The 21,847-nt window shown below is 44.0% G+C and overlaps 1 protein-coding gene and 1 long non-coding RNA gene across 2 annotated transcripts in view; one reads left to right on the top strand and one right to left on the bottom strand.

Moving 5' to 3' along the window:
- LOC118375248 (chloride channel protein 2-like) overlaps positions 1 to 21,847 on the top strand; it is a 118,754-nt gene that overhangs the window by 30,469 nt on the left and 66,438 nt on the right.
- LOC118375250 (uncharacterized) lies at positions 19,807 to 20,620 on the bottom strand. Its single transcript, XR_004823762.2, has 3 exons — positions 20,550 to 20,620; positions 20,246 to 20,288; positions 19,807 to 19,997 (listed from the first exon to the last, which is right to left on the bottom strand). It is a non-coding gene; the product is annotated as an uncharacterized LOC118375250 (long non-coding RNA).

Genomic DNA, 21,847 nt, shown 5'->3' with positions numbered 1-21,847 from the left:
GGATCGGCCTACTGGTCAGACTCAGAAGGCGAGCACACCATCCACCGCTTCCGAGCATATTACTCGCCAATGTCCACTCTCTAGATAACAAGGTTGACAAAATGAGGGCACGAGTTGCCTTCCAGAGAGACAGAGATTGTAACATTCTCTGTTTCACAGAAACATGGCTCACTCGAAACATGGCTCACCATGGCTCACCACACTGCTGGAACGACTTGTTCAGTCAAATGTATCCGTCATAGCCGATAGGACCCTCGAGCTTGTAGTGCAAATAATACGTCAACCCCTGGGTGGTGGGGGGCAGAGAAGGAAACTAGATTGCATTAGGCTATCAGAAATCATAAGCAATAAAAGGGCATACCTCATAAAAACTCACAATCCTGGTAATAAGCTATGCTTTGCAATAGGCCTATCACATTTACTCAACCCTGGATGTAGGGATCTAGCGGCGTTACACAAGGCTGGAGAGCTACAAAACGGCCGTGGGTCTAGGTATAGAGGATGCGGTGGCTTTCTCGGACATAGTCAAATTTGAAACCTTTCTGAAAATCAAGATTGTGGTTTTGTACCACTGTAGAGCTAATGCATCTCTTCAAATTCCAAAACAACCCACAATCTCATCCTCAGATTCTGTACTTATGTGCAAAACGACCATTATTATGCCATTACAAACATCACAGCGTTTTTAGGCGCACCATATGAGTGTCCATCCTACCGGCTACACCTGAATGTTCAGTATGTCTGGATGAAAATTATCAGATGCAGCCCTTAAACCTGACACCCTGTGCGAATTGTCACCACACATGTCGTTCGGCCTACTGTTACGAAAAACACAAAATTGAAACATGGCACCCCAAGGCCTGTAAATCTGTAAGCAGTTGTGACATTAACAAGAAATGTCCAAAATGCCAATGCAATGTGTGTGGAATCATACATTGCCCAATCTGTAAAGGGCCTTTGAAAAGCAGAGACTGAAGTGGTTCAAGAAGTGCCACACGAGTGTTACATTCAGCCCTTGGCTGAAGATGAACATTCAGAGAAATGTTCTACGATTGAGACAAATCAGCAATCGGGATAATTTGCCTATTTTTGTATCTACCATGACTTTCAAGGGTGATAAGTGGTCAGCCCAGTTGTGCACTCCTCTTTCTAAAACACTTTAGAAAACCCTAGTACAGAAACTTTACGTTTATAGCGCACAATTCTAGATCCTATGACTCCTACCTTCTTTTGAACCCATTGATACAGCAAGGCGTTGCTCCCAGTGTCATAGCTCAAAGTAGTAAAATCTTGTGTTTTGTAGACCCTTCCTTCAACCAGAGATACATTGACAGTTTAAGCTTCTTACCCATAAGATTGGCTCAGATGCCAGAGGCCTCGGGTTTTGAAATCTCTGTGAAAGGTTGGTTTCCCCACTTCTTCACATCTGAGGAGAATCTACATTATATCGGATCTTCTCAGCCCCAAAATGTACGGGTGTGATCAAATGTCTCCCAAAGAGCGAGAGAGATTCATGACGTGGTTGAGTCAGTAAGACATAGCACCTTTGATTTCCATAAAGAGATGGAATCATACTGTGACAATGATGTGGTTATACTTCGTGAAAGATGCCTCAGATTCAGAGAAGAGGTAATCAAAGATGCAGGCATTGACCCCTGGAGTTGTACAACTATTGCATCTGCATGCATGAACCTATCGTACATACTTTCTACCTGCAGCATCTATAGCTATCCCCTCGCCTGACAACTACCAACGCCAATTCAAGTCATACTCTAGTGGGTCCATTCAATGGTTGGAGTACTTGGCCCAGGATAAAGCCATTTTTCTTCAACATGCTTTGAATATGGGTGAGAAGGCTTTTTAGCCTTATCATGTAGATGAATACACACAGATTGACGGTGTTGAGACAGTGTTTGAGTACAACGGTTGTTTCTTCCACGATTGTAAATCTTGCTTTGTGCCCCAGGCCCTGTGTGTTCTAACCCCAAATAATTTTGGGGAAATGTACCAAGAGTTTCAAGACAAATTGGAATCTTTACAGGTTTCTCACGAGTTAAAAGTGAATGTGATGTGGGAGCATGAATGGATTGCACTCAAAAAGTCTGATCCTCATGTTCGAGCCTTCCTTTCCAGCTTTGACACACCACAGAACCCTTGGAACAACGACAAGCTTTGTATGGAGGCCGTACCAATGCTTTGACATCGAGGTATGTAGCGCAACCCGACGAGACAATAGGATATGTAGATTTTACATCCCTTTATCCGCATGTAATGAGTTCCTCATGCTGTCCTATGGGGCATCCTGAAATTATTTACCGCGACTGACTTATCCCAAAACTATTTTGGTCTGATCAAAGCAACTGTCATCCACCTCTGGCCTGCTCGCCTCCCTACCACTGAGGAAGTACAGTTCCCGCTCAGCCCAGTCAAAACTGTTCGCTGCTCTGGCCCCCCAATGGTGGAACAAACTCCCTCACGACGCCAGGACAGCGGAGTCAATCACCACCTTCCGGAGACACCTGAAACCCCACCTCTTCAAGGAATACCTAGGATAGGGTAAGTAAGGGTAAGTAATCCTTCTCACTCCCCCCCAACAAGAGTTAGATGCAAGTGGCTGTTCCACTGGTTGTCATAGGTGTTTGCATCAATTTGTAAGTCGCTCTGGATAAGAGCGTCTGCTAAATGACTTAAATGTAAATGTAAATGTACCCTCCTAGGGGTTTGTTTATACCAGTGTTGCTTTACAAGGGACCTCAAGGAAAACCTCTCTTTCCCCTTTGTAAAACCTGCAGTGAAAACAACAACAAGTAAAAGCCTTGTGGTCACTCAGATCAATAAAGAGCCCTGACAGGTGTATGGGTCACAGTTGAATTCTCTAAGGCTCTAGAGATGGGGTATCATGTGGCCAAAATCTTTGAAGTGTGGAACTTTTCCAGGAAATCAGACTTTTTAAAGAGTACATCAAGACCTTCTAGAAATGCAAGCAAATGGCTTCAGGCTATCCTGAGTGAACAGAATAGACCTCCTGTGTTCCCAAATGCTATGCTTTTAGGACTAAAGACAGTCACGTGGTGTTGAAGGCCAAAGGTGTGACTCAAAACTATGAAAATGCCCCACGTGTAAACTTGGAATCAATCACACGCTTGGTCGATTGGTTCATAAATGACCGGAATAGTGATTGTTAGGGATAAAAAGGGCTTCCATCTAAGGAATGCCCCACTTACTAAAATATTCAGGGTAGTCTATGATAAGAGACTGCTTTTGCCTGACGGGAACACATTGCCCTTTGGCTACTGACTCATGCTACAAGCCCCAGTGTGTCTTAAAGCTTAAGATAATGGCTGCTGTAGAAGGTTGACCCCCAGTTGCAAGTACCACTTTCGGCCTGAATCGCAGGCCCTTCCAATAGTGGTAAAACTTGTTTTGTAAAAAGTATTTTAGAGAATTATGGACATGTGTTATCTCGAAAGCCTGACAATATTGTGTGGTGTTATCAACCTTTGTATGATGAATTGTTGAAGAAAACAAAAATCAAGTTTGTTGAAGGAATACCCTGGGGCGGCAGCGTAGCCTAGTGGTTAGAGCGTTGGACTAGTAACCGTAAGGTTGCGAGTTCAAACCCCCGAGCTGACAAGGTACAAATCTGTCGTTCTGCCCCTGAACAGGCAGTTAACCCACTGTTCCCAGGCCGTCATTGAAAATAAGAATATGTTCTTAACTGACTTGCCTGGTTAAATAAAGGTAAAAAAAAAAATTAAAATTAAAAATCCCTGTCTGATGAACTTCTCCCTCCTCAAAAACAATCTGCTGGTTTTGGACGATATGCTATTTGCAGGTAGCAAACACCCCGAAATTGCACAAGCTTTTACCCAATATACTCATCATAGAAACCTGTCCGTGCTTTACTTTGTGCAGAATGTGTTTCACCAAGGTAAAAATAGCCGTACCATTAGTTTGAACGCCAATTACATGGTTTTGTTCAAAAACCCTAGAGACAAACTACAAATTAACACTCAGTAGATGTACCCGGGAAGGAAATCCTACTTTATGGAAAGCTACAAGGACGCTACCAAAGCACCATTTTCTTATTTAATCGTGGATTTAAAAGCAAATACTCCAGAACACCTGAGGCTACGAACAGGTCTGTTCCCGTGGGAGTGGCCAGCTGCGTACATTCCTAAAAAGTAACCACTATGTCTCTGCTTTTAAAAAGAAACCTGCCCCACTTGAGAAGGTGTGGTCCTTCTGTAGCACAGTTGGTAGAGCATGGCGCTTGTAACGCCAGGGTAGTGGGTTCGATTCCCGGGACCACCCATACGTAGAATGTATGCACACATGACTATAAGTCGCTTTGGATAAAAGCGTCTGCTAAATGGCATATATTATTTTATTATATTATTATATATTATATATTATTATTATTAGAAGCCTAGTTGGGAATACAGCTAATGAACGGAATGCCATCTTGGGTCACTGTTCTTCAGATCTCATATTATCCCTATGTGAGATTGCTTTGAGTCTTCAAAGGACGCATTCCACTCACCCTGACCCAATAAAAAAAATTAAAAGAGCCAAAAGACCGATCAAACTCTTTGCCAATTAAAGGGCCAGTCTTCAAAAGAAAAAAGACATAGCATACAACAGTCTGGGGGTTTTCTTCTACCTTTACTAAGTATAGCCGTGCCCTTCATCACCAGCCTTATTGCTGCCAGACGTGGGGGTTGAACACAGAGTGCGATGGCCAATAAATGTACTTGGTGCCTCAACAAGAGTTGGATAGACTTAAAAAAAAAAAAAAAAATGCAGGGTCCTGAAAATATCAGACAAACAGCAGAAAATGATTTGGATTCGGCCATGAAGGATATTTTCAACCGAAAAGGATTGAACCCCTATGATAAATGTCCAAAAATAGACAAACCTCTTGCAAAGGTATTTGGCCTTGGTAAAACAAGGTGAGAGAGACCAACCATTTAACGCTTTCCCTACCGGACCCTTTAAAAGATGAGGCTAGCGAGAGCCAAGCCCCTGTAATGCCTGTACCTGTGATCTTACTGGCTGAAGATCAAATGCCTGTTGAAGATAAAGTTATGCATGATATGTTGACACATGTTCCGGCACGTAACAGGAAAAATGTCAGATACATTATGAACAAGATAAGACTCAAAGGGAACCGCTACTTGGAATGACAAAGGAGAGTTTATCCTTCAGGGCACTGTTGTCAAGGGTTCACATATGCTTGACTTGATTAAAAGTACCACAGCTGCCCACAAGGTTGCTGATGACAGAAGACCTCCTGGGTGGCATCAGTTTCTTAAGGCCTTGGAAAGCCTCAACATTCCCCTCTCGGGTGTACCCAACTATAAGCTTTGTCAACAGATTCACGCTTTAAAACAAAAACCTTCAACGAGCTACAGCACCCCTAGAGATGACCCAACAACCCCTCCCCCTATAAAAGGGATGATGATGATAACTCATTTACCCCCCTGAACATCTCCGGACCTTTTGCTAATCCCGATCTCTCAGGGTGGTTAGACTTTTGAATTACTTTTGAATGACTGATTAAATTCAATACATTTTATTTGAAAAATTAAGCAATTTAACATTTGTGGCATTCTTGAAATATTTGACATGAGCATACGCCTTGATTACATGGTCTTAAAGGACACATTTGAACACTTGATATTTTCTAACAAAACAAGCTACAATGTTATCATTACTTCTTAAATCATCCTTATAAAGAGACATAACATCTTCAAAAGAAACTCCCCGGGCTCTTTGGCATAGGTAGAATACACAGTGTTTACCACGTGTAGTGGAAAGGTTATTGCATTTGTTTGATGCTGTAGTATATATTTGATGCGTTTTTGGTCAAAAACTCTTTAAAAGACTTGGGGAAATGTGAAAAACCAGGGGGGAAAGCCGTAGGAATCAAAAAAAGTTTAGATTTTTCTTCCTCCTTAGTCTTCTAATGTCACAGCTAGCCAATGTTCACCCGGCATGTGTTTAGGATGGGTATTGACAAATATGGCCGCCCGCTCCGGCCATTTCTCAATAGGTAATTCATCACAAGCCCACACTCCGCAAAATTGTTTTCCAATCAATCGTGTCATGAGCCCTTCCAACTCTTGTGTATTCATGTCTTTGCTCAACGATCCTTAATAATAATCCAAAGACCGGTCTTCGGGCATTCACTTCCAAAATTGAATCAGAGCATGCATAAACAATCATGCTAACTGTACAGGCTAAAGGTGTACGGAAATGCATTTACAGCCTGAGGTTACCTTGGGACACCACAGACAGATTTCGTGATGTGTCATCATCAGGTGATAAATTGAAAGCATACAATGTGTAACCCTCTGCAAAATCATTTCTGTCATTAGGTAAAGAGAGATCTTTTAGATGCCACCCGGTAGCCAGGAATAGATTGTAAAATTCTCACAGATATGTTATTAAATTGTGGTTGGAAAGCCTTAGCAGGGACCTGATGTCAGAGCTACATACTCTGCATTGAAGTGTTGAAAATTAAATGAGTTTATGGAAGCTGCCCGTATTAGAGGCGTGATCAACCAAACCTATAACAATGTATTGGGGCAAAGGGCCTAGAAAAAGGTTTACTGCCCACAGATATGCTAAAGGTTTTCATGGTAAGTCTTTGGAGAGGGTAAAGGGCATTTCCTTTCATCAAAGCCTGTGAGTGACCCAGACGAACTGCCGGAGATAGACATTTAAATAAAAAGTGTTTCCCCCAACACTTTTAAACTAAAGTCCCCGTCCTGGGCAGACATCAGACAAAACTCATCCGTGGCCCTGGTTAATTTTAGTCTTAAATCAACCGAAATTAAGAGTAAACGTTCTTGAAAGAAAATGTCAGAGTGTATAGGCCCTAGCAGATGAAACTCTCGAGAGTCGGCACAGTAGCGAGCGCCTCCAGTCCTTTGTTTGCACCGGTGGAAGGGTCTATCGATTCCATAGAGACTCCTGCAGTATCCTTGCTAAACAGCCCGGCGCTGAATTAGTCTTGAGAGTGTCTTCAGAGTAGTTGAGTAAGCACTCCATGATGGCCCTATATGGGTATGTGGCACTGCTTTGACTGATTAGACGTTCACCCAAAGTCACATCCACTTGGGAGAAGATGGTGGCCACTGGGTAATTAATGAGACTCACTTTGGTATCATCTGCAATATTATTACCATCTCTTTGTCACTTTTAGACGTAAAATGCACCAAGGTGTTGTTGAGGTCCAGATAGTATACACCGTGGACTGGTATGACAATTTCTATAGGACCATTGTCTAATGGCAGAGAGTGGGGCGATTTCCACATAACTGGACCTCTACTGAATGTTGGGTTAAGGGGGCCGTGAAAAGATCGAGCTCTGTTTTTATAGCTTCAGAGGACATGCGGTGTAAAAGCGCCATGGTGCTTGTTCTTTTAGAAAATACTTCCGAGTATTCTTTTTGTCGTTTTTGGTCCAGACCTCCTCACTTTACCCAGTCTTTGACTTACCGAGTTTCTTTTAATGGCTAACCTCCGCTTTTTAGGGGCAGGCCTGCGCCTCATACCCGGAGGTCTCTTTTTTGGTCTTCGAGACAACATCATAAGCCCCGAGCCTTCTTGATGCTCGGCATCTGGTGACACCCTTCTGGTCATAGCATTGGCCACAACCTCACTTACTATATTTTTTGCCGCTGATTTTAAATGTGGTTTGGCTGAGGCCTCTCTTCATAAACGGTAAAACCATCCTAAAGAAGTTACGAAATATATCTCCTATCCCCGAACCGTACATGGTCGGGGATCCCTAATAGCCGGGTAACCCATTACACACTTGAGCAACATAATGACACATAGCGGATCAGGTCAAGATGTTGGTGGTCCATAACCCTTTTAATTTATTTGTATTATGTTTATAAAAATATATAATACTAATAATATATTATATGTATAGAGGTTTTGGTGGGTCTAAAGTAGAGTTTTACAATAGTTTTACCATAAGTAAATTCAATGTTTTCGTTCTGATCCGTTTTTAGCTCAACCAGAATGTTTTCAATATATTTCTTGCTTACAGGTACGTAGTGTGGCTTGTCGTAGTTAATAGTGACTATATCGCCATCCTTTCCATCTATATGAACTGTTCTCAGGAGGGGCACACAACGTCCTGACCTTAGTTCCTTTTTTTTTTATGTCTCTATTTTAGGTTGGTCAGGGCGTGAGTTAGGGTGGGCATTCTGTTTTGTTCTGTTTGTATTTCTATGTGTTTGGCCTGGTATGGTTCCCAATCAGAGGCAGCTGTCAATCGTCGTCTCTGATTGAGAACCATACTTAGGCAGCCTGGTTTCGCCCTTGAGTTGTGGGTAGTTGTTTCTCTGTCCCAGACAGGACTGTTTCATTTGTTCCATTTTGTTCTAGTGTAATTAAAAGATCATGAACACGTACCACGCTGCACCTTGGTCCTCTCCTTCTTCCACCAACGACAGCCGTTACAACTGTCTCCTACCCTTTGATAGGATAGGATGTCGGTATACACAAATATGTTGTAAAATCCTGCATGTATATCCGCAGGAAATGGGAATCACTTATCGTTCACATACGTTCATTTATTGGAACCCATCCCTGACATGTAGGTGAAATTACCACTGGTCTTTATACCACTGTCAGCATCCCCTGAGATTTGTACACGTTTATGTATAGGGTTGTAGATAAAGAGTATTTCCATATTGTTAAGAGTTCATTCAACTCTGAGACGATCTTGTCAACGGTTCCCTAGAACTCTTAAGAAGTTTTGCAGGTTCCGATATCCTTTTGCAATAAAAATCATGGTCCTTCTCCTTGATATTATACCAACTATGGGGGTATGTAATCTTGCTACTACTCCCAGGCCTCTGACAACTCTATGGGCTTTGGAAAATTGGTTGTATAATTCGAACTTTGGTTACTACGATATATATGTGCAGACGCATTACTGGGGAGAGTCAGGTAGAAGCCGCTGTGTTCCATGATGCACTCCTGTGTACACACGAATGATGGGGTATTTATCATGCATGAGGGTTTAAGTTAACCCCCCCCCGATGCCTCCACCACATCGTGCTCTAATACCAAACTGTTGAACTTTTGGGGCCAGTTTTTCCAGCGGACCAGCACCATTTTTGACCCTTTTCTCTCTTTTGATCTAGAATCTCCTCCATGTGAAAGACTTTGTCTTTCCAACTGTACCTTCTGTAATTCCTTCTCATATAAAGATCCCTCTATAAGCTCCCTGTCATAATCTTTTAACTTGTAGACAGGGGTATGGGAGGGGGGGGGGTAGACATCCGGTAACGGTGAACACCTCATCGCTGTAACCTCGCTGTAACTCATTCACTTAAGCAGTGCTTAACCGGCTACCTGTTTCTTCGGCTATATCTCTCTGTAACCGTTCCTTACCCCCATAAGACCCGGGGTTAGAGGGGGTATAATATATGTTTATCAACATCTGCTCCGCCATCCTTCTTGCCTCTGAGGTACAATAACATTAATGAGCCCCTTTCAAATAACTACATTTCATTAAAAAAAAAAAGTTTATGCAAACATCAAGCATTTTTAGCACACGCTCTACATTAGCCCAGGTATTGTGTGTTGTGTAGAACTTTATTTTCAATAATTTGGAGGCATAACATTTAAGTTCTCTCAAAAGAAAACGTATTTATTCTCCAACATCGTATGCATATAGTTACTCATTGCTTTACATCTAAATAACAAATATGTATTGTCATTCGGTCTCTTGGGGTTTATTGAGCCAGAAAGTCATCACATCAGCCAGCACAGCTTCCCTGTATTTGTTGTCGTCCACCAGGGTGTGTCAGATTTCTTTGAGTTTCTTGTGGATGTAGATCGCCACCTTCAGTTCATGTAGGAAAACCTCGGTTACCCCGTAAACTCTGGGAATAGACCGTACAAGACCCATAGACTCCAGGGCTCTGACCAGCAAAGGTATAAACCTGCAGGACAACAGTCTTTTCACCAGCTCCTCAAAATGGTTGAAGTAGTATCTTGGGGGCTTGTATAGGCACAGATGACGGCGCTGGCTGGTGTGATTGATCTCACAACTGATGCATTTCTCTCTGATATACTCTCCAATCACCACGTCTAAAAGTGTGGCTACAAAGGCCTTGGTGTCCACAAAAATAGTACTGACCACCCCAAACACATCCTCAGGCTGTGTACATTTAGGAGGTGTCGGGGGTCTTGCCTGGGGGGGGTAGAATGGTAGGCTACGAGGCATAGAGTCCTTAGGCCCCCATGACGTATTGGAGTGCTGGAATGTTGTATGAATATCCATGGTATATGCTGAAATGAAGAACCGGAGGCTTTATGGGCACTCCTTTTATTGTTGAACCAGTCCTTTGGGTATCAGGGCGTACTTAGTTTTCGTCGGGGGCTGACCATTCTGAGGATGTACCTTCTTGGGGCTCCTTTGAAATCATAATCCTCAGGATTCGTATACATTATGCACTTCCTCAGATAAACAATGCTCTGCCGCTGTTGGCTCTGTACAGAAAGAGCATCCAACAACTCTAGCATCTTCAATTCCATTAGATCCCAACTTCCAAAAGGAATAAGCATGCGCAACCTAAAATCACCATCACAAAATGTTTTGGTTGCGGGTTTCCTCGTTGCTGATATACAACCCCACGCATCCACATGGAAGTCCATTCTTTCTTTGTATTTTCACCCTGTGAAATACTCTTCCTGAGGAGTCAGGGGCACCTTCCCAACAGGTCTCGTAGCCCGTGAACACGCTATACCCCTTTGTGATAGTTCGGGACACACAACCTTGCGAAAAACCGTCCAGTCGCCAAGCCCGTAGTCCACTCCTAAAGTCTGGTCTGTATATTCTTCTCCTTCAGCTACCGTATAGAGTTTCACTCTCACAGGCCTGGTAGTCAAACTGATACCCCCATTGGGGCTGTTTTTCATGGTTGGGGCTTGGCCCCCTAGTTCCAGTGAAGGGAAATCTTAATGTCACAGCATACAATGACATTCTAGACTATTCTGTGCTTCCAACTTGGCAACAGTTTGGAGAAGGTCCTTTCCCGTTTCAGCATGAATGCCCCTGTGCTCAAAGTGAGGTCCATACAGAAATGGTTTGTCGAGATTTGTGTGGAAGAATTTCACTGGCCTAAACAGAGCCCTGAGCGCAACCTCATAGAACACCTTTGGGACATCGTCGAACACCTCATCGAACATTTAATTTGGAAAGCCGACTGCAAGCCAGGTCTAATCGCCCAACATCAGTGCGCAACCTCACTAATGCTCTTGTGGCTGAATGGAAGCAGCTCCCCGCAGTAATGTTCCAACATCTAGTGGAAAACCTTCACAGAAGAGTGGAGGCTGTTACAGCAGCAAACTCCATATTAATGCCCATGATTTTGGAATGAGATGTTTGACGAGCAGGTGTCCACATACTTTTGGTCATGTAATCTATTACATTATTACAACCCCCCCCCTCATGACTCATGAGGTGGATGGATAGAGGGATGGTTAGACAGATGGTGTCTTGAAGGGTTATAAACATTCTTCCTTCGAGAAGTTTGTTAGTGTGTCGTGTATCGTGTGGGGTGAGCCTCTGTCAGAACAGATGTTAGATGCAGCAGGCTCCTGTCCTCAGGGCCAGCGGGGGATCAGGAGGATCTCTGGCTGCTGCACGGATCAAAGTCATGATCAAGCAGAACTGGAGAAACACCCCACAGAGAACTGCAGACGCATCCCAATACAATCTGCGTGTGTGTGCGTGCCAGTTTGTGTGTGCAAGGTGTGTGTGCACATTGACAGGAATATGAGGAGCAAGTCTGTGTGTGTGCGTGCAAGGTGTGTGTACTGTTTGTGGTGTGTGTGAGATCGCACTATTGCAAGTGATTAGAGCATAAGCAGGAGATGCGCCCCAGAGAGAAACACCTCTAAATCCCTTTGTATCACACACACCACCCACCTTTCGCTTCAGGGGAATCTACCTTCTCATAGTCAGCATTCCTGTCTCTGCACACACACGGAGGTGGGCTCAGTTTCACTCTAGCTCCTGCCAGAATAAAGACTCTCTCTCTCGCTCGATGATGAAATACTGCAGGTGTGAAGGAGGGACAAAGAATGATACAATTTCTTTAGGCACCGGAGGAGCTATAGGAGGACAGGCGCATTGTAATGGCTGGAATGGAGTCAACCATTTGGTTTCCATATGTTTGATTCCTGAAATAACTGGAATGGCCATTTCTGGCACACACCACAGGTTAGAGGTCAAAAAAGTATCGGTGCTCATCAGCCATTGCACATAAACATTACACAAGTTGGAAATCGCAAATTTAACAATCACTAGCCTGCTATTCAGTGGCGTGGCTGTATGGTCCCAAATCTGGGATTAAGGGTCTCTTTTCCAAGTTTAAAATTAGAAACATTCAATATTGGCCATGCTGTCAATGAAGTATGATTTGTGCCGCGCTCAAAACTGTTAACTCGGAACTGCGAAAACTTGATTTCAGTGAGTTCAAGGCAACTGGGAAGTCACGAATAAATGACTGGGAAAATACGTTTTAAACAGCCATCCAACTCAGAATTGTAAATCCGGCCTCTTTCTAGAGCTACGACCTGAAGATCAATGATGTCATCGTGATTCAACCTTGTTTTCTTTTCTTCGAGTTCCCAGTTGTCTTGAAAGCACCATAAATCCAGAGAATGACAGACTTGGATGACAAAATTTGACCACGAAGGACCACCGCGCCACGCCACTGTTCAAGTGAGCACTTCAAGGTGTGTCCAAAAATGTATTGTATGCTGCTGCATAAACGATGTAATATGCCAGGGAGATATGTACAGTGGGGCAAAAAAGTATTTAGTCAGCCACCAATTGTGCAAGTTCTCCCACTTAAAAAGATGAGGCCTGTAATTTATCATAGGTACACTTCAACTATGACAGACAAAATGAAAAAAAAAAAATCTAGAAAATCACATTGTAGGATGTTTAATTTTTTTATTTTCAAATTATGGTGGAAACGTACTCCAGTGTCTGTCTGCCAGTGTGGGCGTGTGTAGGCTACCTGCGTTCGTCTTAATGTTGCCAACTCCTCAGTAAGGAAAGTAGCTATTGGCTGTCCCTAAAAAATAAAAACCGCTAAATGACATCATCACTTAATTTGCATAATTGGTCATGTGCATGTAATTGTAATGGACCTTGTAGAAGAGAGAAATCATGTTGTGGGAGTGACAAAGTGAGTAAAAAAAAAACTAACACCCTAAATATGTTTAGAACTACAAATGAACTTTGTCGATTGTTTTTTTTTTTAAATATCACAATTCCAACCCTCCTTTATCCAGCAAAAGTGACCCAAAAGAGACTCTGGCGGAGTTAGTTTATTGTTTAGTTTTCTTTGTTTGGTTTTTAACTTTATGGTCCTACAAGTCACAGTAAAACATGAACATTTTTAACCATAACATTTTTTTGTATACAATCTACATGGACCAAAAAGAGAACAGAAAAACTGTCAATGGCAATGTGAGAAAATGATGGTAACTTGTCTGGCCCTAATCCAGGTCAAAATAAATAATTCAATGTAAACCAGGGCGGGATCAGCCAGAGGTGGCTTCCCGCATGCGCAATTCATTTTCAGTCTGGATGCGGAGGGGTGAACATCTCCTGCTCTGAATGCAGCTGGGAGGGACTGCTGCGTGAGGACTGGGCAGCCTGTGAGTGCTTTGGGACCGGGTGGGACCCACATTGAGAAGTCACTTTTTTAAAAATGTGTCGCTAGAGGGGTCTGAATACTCGCTAAATATAGCGACAGGCTAAATTGGCAACACTGGTCTTTCATCATCATTAAACAAAATACAATTTGCTCTTAACTTTCCTGTACAGATTAAATTGCTTACCCACTCCATAGCAAGCTGCTCTAGCCATACTAAATTGGTGAAGTAATTATGTTGAGCTAAATGTAAAAATAAATACAAATTGTGGTTTGAAAAGGAATAGAAAGGAAAGATATAAATCTGTACTTTTTTGGAGTTTCAAACCAGTTAACTTTATTTTGCTGGTCGTAACAGTGGAATAGCGCAGAAGAAAAATGGTTCTGTACAGAACGAAACGATTGAAATTAATTATTCTCCAACTTACTGCTTAGGTCATTCTATGGGGCTGTATTGTTTTTCCGTTGGTTGTTTGTAAGACCTGGCCCAGGCTCACATTTTCTGACTTTTTTTATGTCTAGGTTTTATGGTATCCGCATTAGGGGAAACAGCACCATTGCTGGGGCGGACATCTTTGCTATTGTTTTTGTTTTGTGAACAAACCGGTGGAGAGGTGTGTGGAGCAGTGTGGTCCCCAAACAATCTGCATATTCTGCTGTCCTATCGCATGTGCAGTGATGTCTGGGGGGGGGGGGTTAGTTGCTTGCATTGACTACTTTGTTGTTGTAATAAGTTTCACGGTCAGCATTAGGGAGTCCATCCAGCATTAACGCTCTGACCGTTAAAGTAATGACATTTATTTGTTGCAGAAAAGAGACCGCAGCTCAAGTACATAATAAAATAGATTTTAAAAAACAAGGACTGGTGATTACAAAATGTGTATTAAAAAGGCCATGATGCTTTCCTGGAGTGTTTTTGATGATGGAAATGAAAACCCCCCCACAGGTAAACTCATGACAGTCTCCCAGTAAGATGTTTTAATCTCTGACAACATTCCTGGCCTCGTGGTTGGAGACAGAACCACTAATAGGATGATGGTGTGTGTGTGTGAATGCTGACGATATGCTGGTGTTTGTGCGTGCATGGGTTTGTGTGTGTGTGTGTGTGCGTATGTGTGTGTGTGTGTGTGACTGTGTGCGTCCGTGTGTGTTCACTCCAGCTGACTCATATGATAACTACAGTACTCCAACCCCAGCCTCCAGACAGTCAAATCTCTTCCAATTAATTCAATTTCCCAAGCCTGTCCCTCGAGCCTGGAGTGTTTTGGGTAAGCTGCACTGCTCTGAGTTTCAGTACATAGTAATATGTAGGTGTGTTTTGATGATTATATTACAGCAGTGGGATGTCATTAGTGTCTTTTCTGCTCTTTTATGGACCTGTATTGTGTGGAGGGTTTTGTTCAAGCCCAGTACTAACACTCCTAATTCAAATAATCAAGAGGGCCTGATGAATACTAGTTGAACCAGGTGTGCACCTTGCCAAAGTAACGCTAGAGGAAGCACTGCTGTGGTGTTGCCAGTAATCTTAAAGTTGCTATACCATTGTTTTTTAACCTGATGACGTGTCAGGTAATCTCTGTGGTAATCTGTGGTACCCTGCGTGGTGACCACAGTTCTTCCAGTCCATCTGCTGCCATCCCAGGGGGCCATGCTCCAGATGGCCTCTGATTGGGTTCTCACAAGCTCAGGATGGGGCCACTGACAAGCAAAATTAATAGTGGGACTGTGAGTGGTACTGGAGAGGTATGTTCATTATCATTTAGCCTACACATACGCTGGAATCATTAAAACTCGTTTTTCAACCACTCCACAAATTTCTTGTTGCCAAAACTATAGTTAGTTAAGTCGGTTAGGACATCTACTTCATGCATGACACAAGTAATTTTTCCAACAATTGTTTAGACAGATTGGAATATATATATATATATATTCCAATCTCAGTGGGTCAGAAATTTGACTGTGCAATTAAACAGCTTGGAAAATTCCAGAAAATGTCATGGCTTTAGAAGCTTCTGATAAATGTCAATTAGCCCGAGTCAATTGGAGGTGTACATGTGGATGTATTTCAAGGCCTACCTTCAAACTCAGTGCCTCTTTGCTTGACATCATGGGAAAATCAAAAGAAATCAGCCAAGACCTCAGGATTGTTTTTTTATTTTTTAATTGTAGACCTCCACAAGTCTGGTTCATCCTTGGGAGCAATTTCTAAACGCCTGAAGGTACCACGTTCATCTGTACACACAAGTGTGCAAGTATAAACACAATGGGACCACGCAGCCGTCATACCGCTCAGGAAGGAGACGCGTTCTGTCTCCTAGAGATGTACTTGTGCGAAAGGTGCAAATCAATCCCAGAACAAAAGCAAAGAACCTTGTGAAGATGCTGGAGGAAAAGTATCTATTTCCACAGTAAAACGAGTCCGAAACTCTTTTCCATCCCTTTTTCAGGACCATGTCTTTCAAAGATGATTGGTAAAAATCCAAATAACTTCAGATCGTCATTGTAAAGGGTTTAAAACACTGTTTCCAATGCTTGTTCAATGAACATGCACCTGTGGAATGGCCGTTAAGACACTAAAAGCTTACAGATGGTAGGCAATTAAGGTCACAGTTCTGAAAACTTAAGACACTAAAGAGGCCTTTCAACTGACCCTAAAAAAAACACCTAAAGAAAGATGCCCAGGGTCCCTGCTCATCTGCATGAACATGCCTTGGGCATGCTGCAAGGAGGCATGAGGACTGCAGATGTGGCCAGGGCAATAAATTGCAATGTCCGTAATGAGACGCCTAAGAGAGCGCTACAGGGAGACAGCTGATCGTCCTCGCAGTGGCAGACCATGTGTAACACCTGCACAGGAGCAGTACATCCGGACATTACACCTGCGGGACAGGTACAGAATGGCAACAACTGCCCGAGTTACACCAGGAACGCACAAACCCTCCATCAGTGCTCAGACTGTCCGCAATAGGCTGAGAGAGGCTGGACTGAGGGCTTGTAGATCTGTTGTAAGGCAGGTCCTCACCAGACATCACCGTTGCCTATGGGCACAAACCCACCGTCGTTGGACCAGACAGGACTGGCAAAAAGTGGTCTTCTCTGACGAGTCGCAGTTTTGTATTAAGGCCGATGGTCGGATTTGTGATTATCGTCGATGGAATGAGCGTTACACCGAGGCCTGTACTCTGGAGCGGGATCGATTGAGGTAGAGGGTCCGTTGTGGTCTGGGGCAGTGTCACAGCATCATCGAACTGAGCTTGTCGTCATTGCAGGCAATCTCAATGCTGTGCGTTACAGGAAGACATTCTTCTCCCTCACGTGGTATCCTTCCTGCAGGCTCATCCTGACATGACCCTCCAGCATGACAATACCACCAGCCATACTGCTCGTTCTGTGCGTGATTTCTTGCAAGACAGGAATGTCAGTGTTCTGACTTGGCCAGCGAAGAGCCCGGATCTCAATACTATTGAGCACGTCTGGGACCGGTTGGATTGGAGGGTGAGGGCTAGGGCCATTCCCCCCCAAAATTGGGGAAGAGTGGGATAACATCTCACAGCAAGAACTAACAAATCTAGTGCAGTCCATGAGATGCACTGCAGTATCTGGTGTGGCCACCAGCTGACTGTTACTTTTGATTTGATCCCCTTTGTTCAGGGACACAATTCCATTTCTGTTAGTCACAGTGGAACTTGTTCAGTCATGTCTGTTGAATCTTATTGTCAAGCTTATGTTCATACAATTATTTGCACATGTTACGTTTGCTGAAAATAAACACAGTTGACAGTAAGAGGCTTATTTTTTTGCTGAGTTTATATCTACATGACTGGAAAGGCCGCTTAGCAAGGAAGAAGCGACTGCTCCAAAACCGGCATTAAAAAAAGCCAGACTACGGTTTGCAACTGCACATGGGGACAAAGATCGTTCTTGGAGAAATGTCCTCTGGTCTAATGAAACAAAAATAACTGTTTGGCCATAATGACCATTATGTTTGGAGGAAAAAGGGGGAGGCTTGCAAGCCGAAGAACACCATCCCAACCGTGAAGCACGGGGGTGGCAGCGTCATGTTGGGGCGCTTTGCTGCAGGAGGGACTGGTGCACTTCACAAAAGATGGCATCATGACATAAGGAAATTGTGGATATATTGAAGCAACATGAAGACAGTTGGGAAGTTACAGCTTGGTCACAACGGGTCTTCCAAATTAACAATGACCCCAAGCATACTTACAAAGTTGTGGCAAAATGGCTTAAGGACAACAAAGTCAAGGTATTGGAGTGGCAATCACAAAGCACTGACCTCAATTCTACAGAGAATGTGTGGGCACAACTGAAAAAGCAAGGAGGCCTACAAACCTGACTCCGTTACACAAGCTCTGTCAGGAGGAATGGGCCAAAATTCACCCAACTTGTGGGAAGCTTGTAGAAGGCTCCCTGAAACATTTGACCCAAGTTAAACAATGTAAAGGCAATGCTACCAAATACTAATTGAGTGCATGTAAACTTCTGCCCCACTGGGAATGTGATGAAAAATCACTTATTTTGACATTTCACATTCTTAAAGGTGGTGATCCTGACCTAAAACAGGATAATTTACTAGGATTAAATTGTCAGGAATTGTGAAAAATTAGTTTACATTTATTTGGCTAAGGCATATGTAAACGTTCTACTTCAACACTATCACATACGTGTTTCCACAAACGTCAGCCAGTGTGTTGTCAGGTAACTGGCTATTTACACAGTAGTGGGCTTGGGTTGGATGAGGTATTGCAGTGTGCTAGGTGGAGCTGCTTCAGTTAAATGGGAGCTATGGGAAGAAGGAGTGGATGGTAGTAAAGTTATGAGATGGACTGTTGGACAACTCAATGGGCTTTAATGGCATGGAAAACATGTTTACATTAACAAAGTGAAATACTCCCCCTTTCAGACAGAAGCCAGGGCTGCCCAGCTTCCCTCTGTACCTCACCTGCCTTAGTGAGCACAAAGAGATTCTGGAGGAATTGTGATGCCCATCAAGAGTGGTAAAGACAAAGATGAATGATCGCGTTAGTTAAGTGATGGTAGCTGAAGAGCCGATAGGGATTGTAGAGAGAATGGAGTCTGGCTTCACTACTTAGAAAGGGAGAGTAGTGTGAACAGAGTGGGGGGGGGGGTTCAGAGATGGGAGGGATGAAGGGACTGCACTGACTGTATGAACTCGTGTTTATACAGGTTGCAGAGATTGGGTTTTATTAGGATTCCCATTAGCTTTTGCTAAAGCAGCAGCTGTTCCTGGGGTCCTCTCATTACAGAACATTAAACAGCTCAAGGACAGATCCATTTAAAGAGGCACACGTGGCCTACATACGAGTACACGGTCAAATAGGGGAGAGGTTATGAAACCAGGGTTGTTGTTCATTTGAGCTGGGAGTTCCATGCAATAATGTTCTACATACTGAAAGGGACTGCACTGACCCAATGAACTGTACACAGGTTGCATAGAACACGGCAACATTAAGACATTTTACAACACCAGGCAATAGGTGATGAAAGGATGACCTGTGTAGGTGCAGTCATGTGAGATTAGGTAGTGTGGTCATATGCAGTGGGTGGGTACATATGTGAAAGCTAGATGCTAGGGCAGGTACAGTAGGCTCTCCATAGACATCCCTCTCCACATGACCCCTAATATTATAATCTGCAGGATCTTGTCCTCAAGCCACCTCTGCTATATTGAATCACCCTGTTAGACATGTCACTGATTCAAATACACTCCACTCGTAGAGCGTTCCCTTTGCTTGGTCTCAGCCGATGCCGGAACACAGCACATGTGAAGCTACCCTCCACATACACTGTAGGTCAGTGGTTACAGAAATGGTTTCCATTTCTTGCATTAGCTTAGAAATTATTCCTGAAGTAGTGAAGGCATTGACAAATTACCCTTATATGAAATGCTAGTGGCATGTAGATGTCAAGATATCTGGTGAAAGCAGACAGCCAAGGTTATTGAAAGGATGCCAGAACTAGATTTTAGAGCAACAAGCCTCCACTCAAAATGTAGAAAGAATTCTCTAGTTAAGTCACAACTCAGATATTTCAAAGTCAAGCATTGTATTACACAAGCCAAAGGATTACAAGTCACAATATGTATTGTGTGTATGCTACAAGGTCAAAGAGTGAGGCCTTCATCCCTAGCTGAAGTAGATCAAAAGTATTTCTTCAGGCCTGACAGGTGGAAGGTAGTTATGGTCAGGTCAGAATAACTCCCCACTGGACACCACGGTCTCGCCAGCCACAGAATTCACTGCAGCCACATCTCTCCCTAATGGAGCAACAGGAGATCATGAGGCTTGACACTAAGGCCATAAAGCCCAACTTGATTCACAAAATTACCATTTACAGTCACCAACCCTGGTCAAAGGTATTCTCATGCTGGGATGGAGCCAAGGCATATACAGCCCATCGCCCTATATGACCAGGGTCAAATGACACCTTTACAAAATGAGGCATGATGAACAGCAAGTTGTACATCAACGCCAACTGGAAGATACAAAAAAAAAAACGACTTACTTTGCCTGTTTGCCGGTTGCAGCTCTGTTGACAGGAGTGGGTCCTAGTAGGGTGGCACACAGGGAACACAATTAACATGAAATTAACAGGAGGGTTAAATTAATGCAGGGCCCTGCATTCTCTAGATTATTATTTTTCTATCAGATGGGATTAAATTCATAAAAAAACAGACAAATCATGGATTTGGAATGGGACTAGTCAAATTCTGGTGCTTCTGTAGTAGCATTCCCCAAGTATTTGCACTACTGCAGTGCACAAACACAGCCAGCAACACAACTACACAGCCAGCAACACAACTACACACCTTGCTGATGATGCCATTATACTACATAATCATATCCTCAGGGCTCGCTGAGGCTTTTATACCTGATTGAGTATGTTTGTTTGGCAGATGCCCCGCCCCTCCTCGTTAAGAGTCGAGCTGCCGCCATCAATTAATCAGTCAGGGCCTGGAAGGCATCCCTGGGTAGTTAGTCAGGGCCTGGAAGGCATCCCTGAGTAGTTAGTCAGGGCCTGGAAGGCATCCTTGGGTAGTTAATCAGTCAGGGCCTGGAAGGCATCCCTGGGTAGTTAGTCAGTCAGGGCCTGGAAGGCATCCCTGGGTAGTTAATCAGTCAGGGCCTGGAAGGCATCCCTGGGTAGTTAGTCAGGGCCTGGAAGGCATCCCTGGGTAGTTAGTCAGGGCCTGGAAGGCATCCCTGGGTAGTTAGTCAGGGCCTGGAAGGCATCCCTGAGTAGTTAGTCAGGGCCTGGAAGGCATCCTTGGGTAGTTAATCAGTCAGGGCCTGGAAGGCATCCCTGGGTAGTTAATCAGTCAGGGCCTGGAAGGCATCCCTGGGTAGTTAGTCAGGGCCTGGAAGGCATCCCTGGGTAGTTAGTCAGGGCCTGGAAGGCATCCCTGGGTAGTTAGTCAGGGCCTGGAAGGCATCCCTGGGTAGTTAGTCAGGGCCTGGAAGGCATCCCTGAGTAGTTAGTCAGGGCCTGGAAGGCATCCCTGGGTAGTTAGTCAGGGCCTGGAAGGCATCCCTGGGTAGTTAGTCAGGGCCTGGAAGGCATCCCTGAGTAGTTAGTCAGGGCCTGGAAGGCATCCTTGGGTAGTTAATCAGTCAGGGCCTGGAAGGCATCCCTGGGTAGTTAGTCAGTCAGGGCCTGGAAGGCATCCCTGGGTAGTTAATCAGTCAGGGCCTGGAAGGCATCCCTGGGTAGTTAGTCAGGGCCTGGAAGGCATCCCTGGGTAGTTAGTCAGGGCCTGGAAGGCATCCCTGAGTAGTTAGTCAGGGCCTGGAAGGCATCCTTGGGTAGTTAATCAGTCAGGGCCTGGAAGGCATCCCTGAGTAGTTAGTCAGGGCCTGGAAGGCATCCCTGAGTAGTTAGTCAGGGCCTGGAAGGCATCCTTGGGTAGTTAATCAGTCAGGGCCTGGAAGGCATCCCTGGGTAGTTAGTCAGGGCCTGGAAGGCATCCCTGAGTAGTTAGTCAGGGCCTGGAAGGCATCCCTGGGTAGTTAGTCAGGGCCTGGAAGGCATCCCTGAGTAGTTAGTCAGGGCCTGGAAGGCATCCCTGGGTAGTTAGTCAGGGCCTGGAAGGCATCCTTGGGTAGTTAA

This window comes from Oncorhynchus keta, chromosome 15 (assembly GCF_023373465.1).
Source record: "Oncorhynchus keta strain PuntledgeMale-10-30-2019 chromosome 15, Oket_V2, whole genome shotgun sequence".
In the NCBI taxonomy this organism is placed as follows: Eukaryota; Metazoa; Chordata; class Actinopteri; order Salmoniformes; family Salmonidae; genus Oncorhynchus; species Oncorhynchus keta.
The sequence above is the reverse complement of the archived record's forward strand: the minus strand, read 5'-3'. Positions and strand labels throughout refer to the sequence as shown.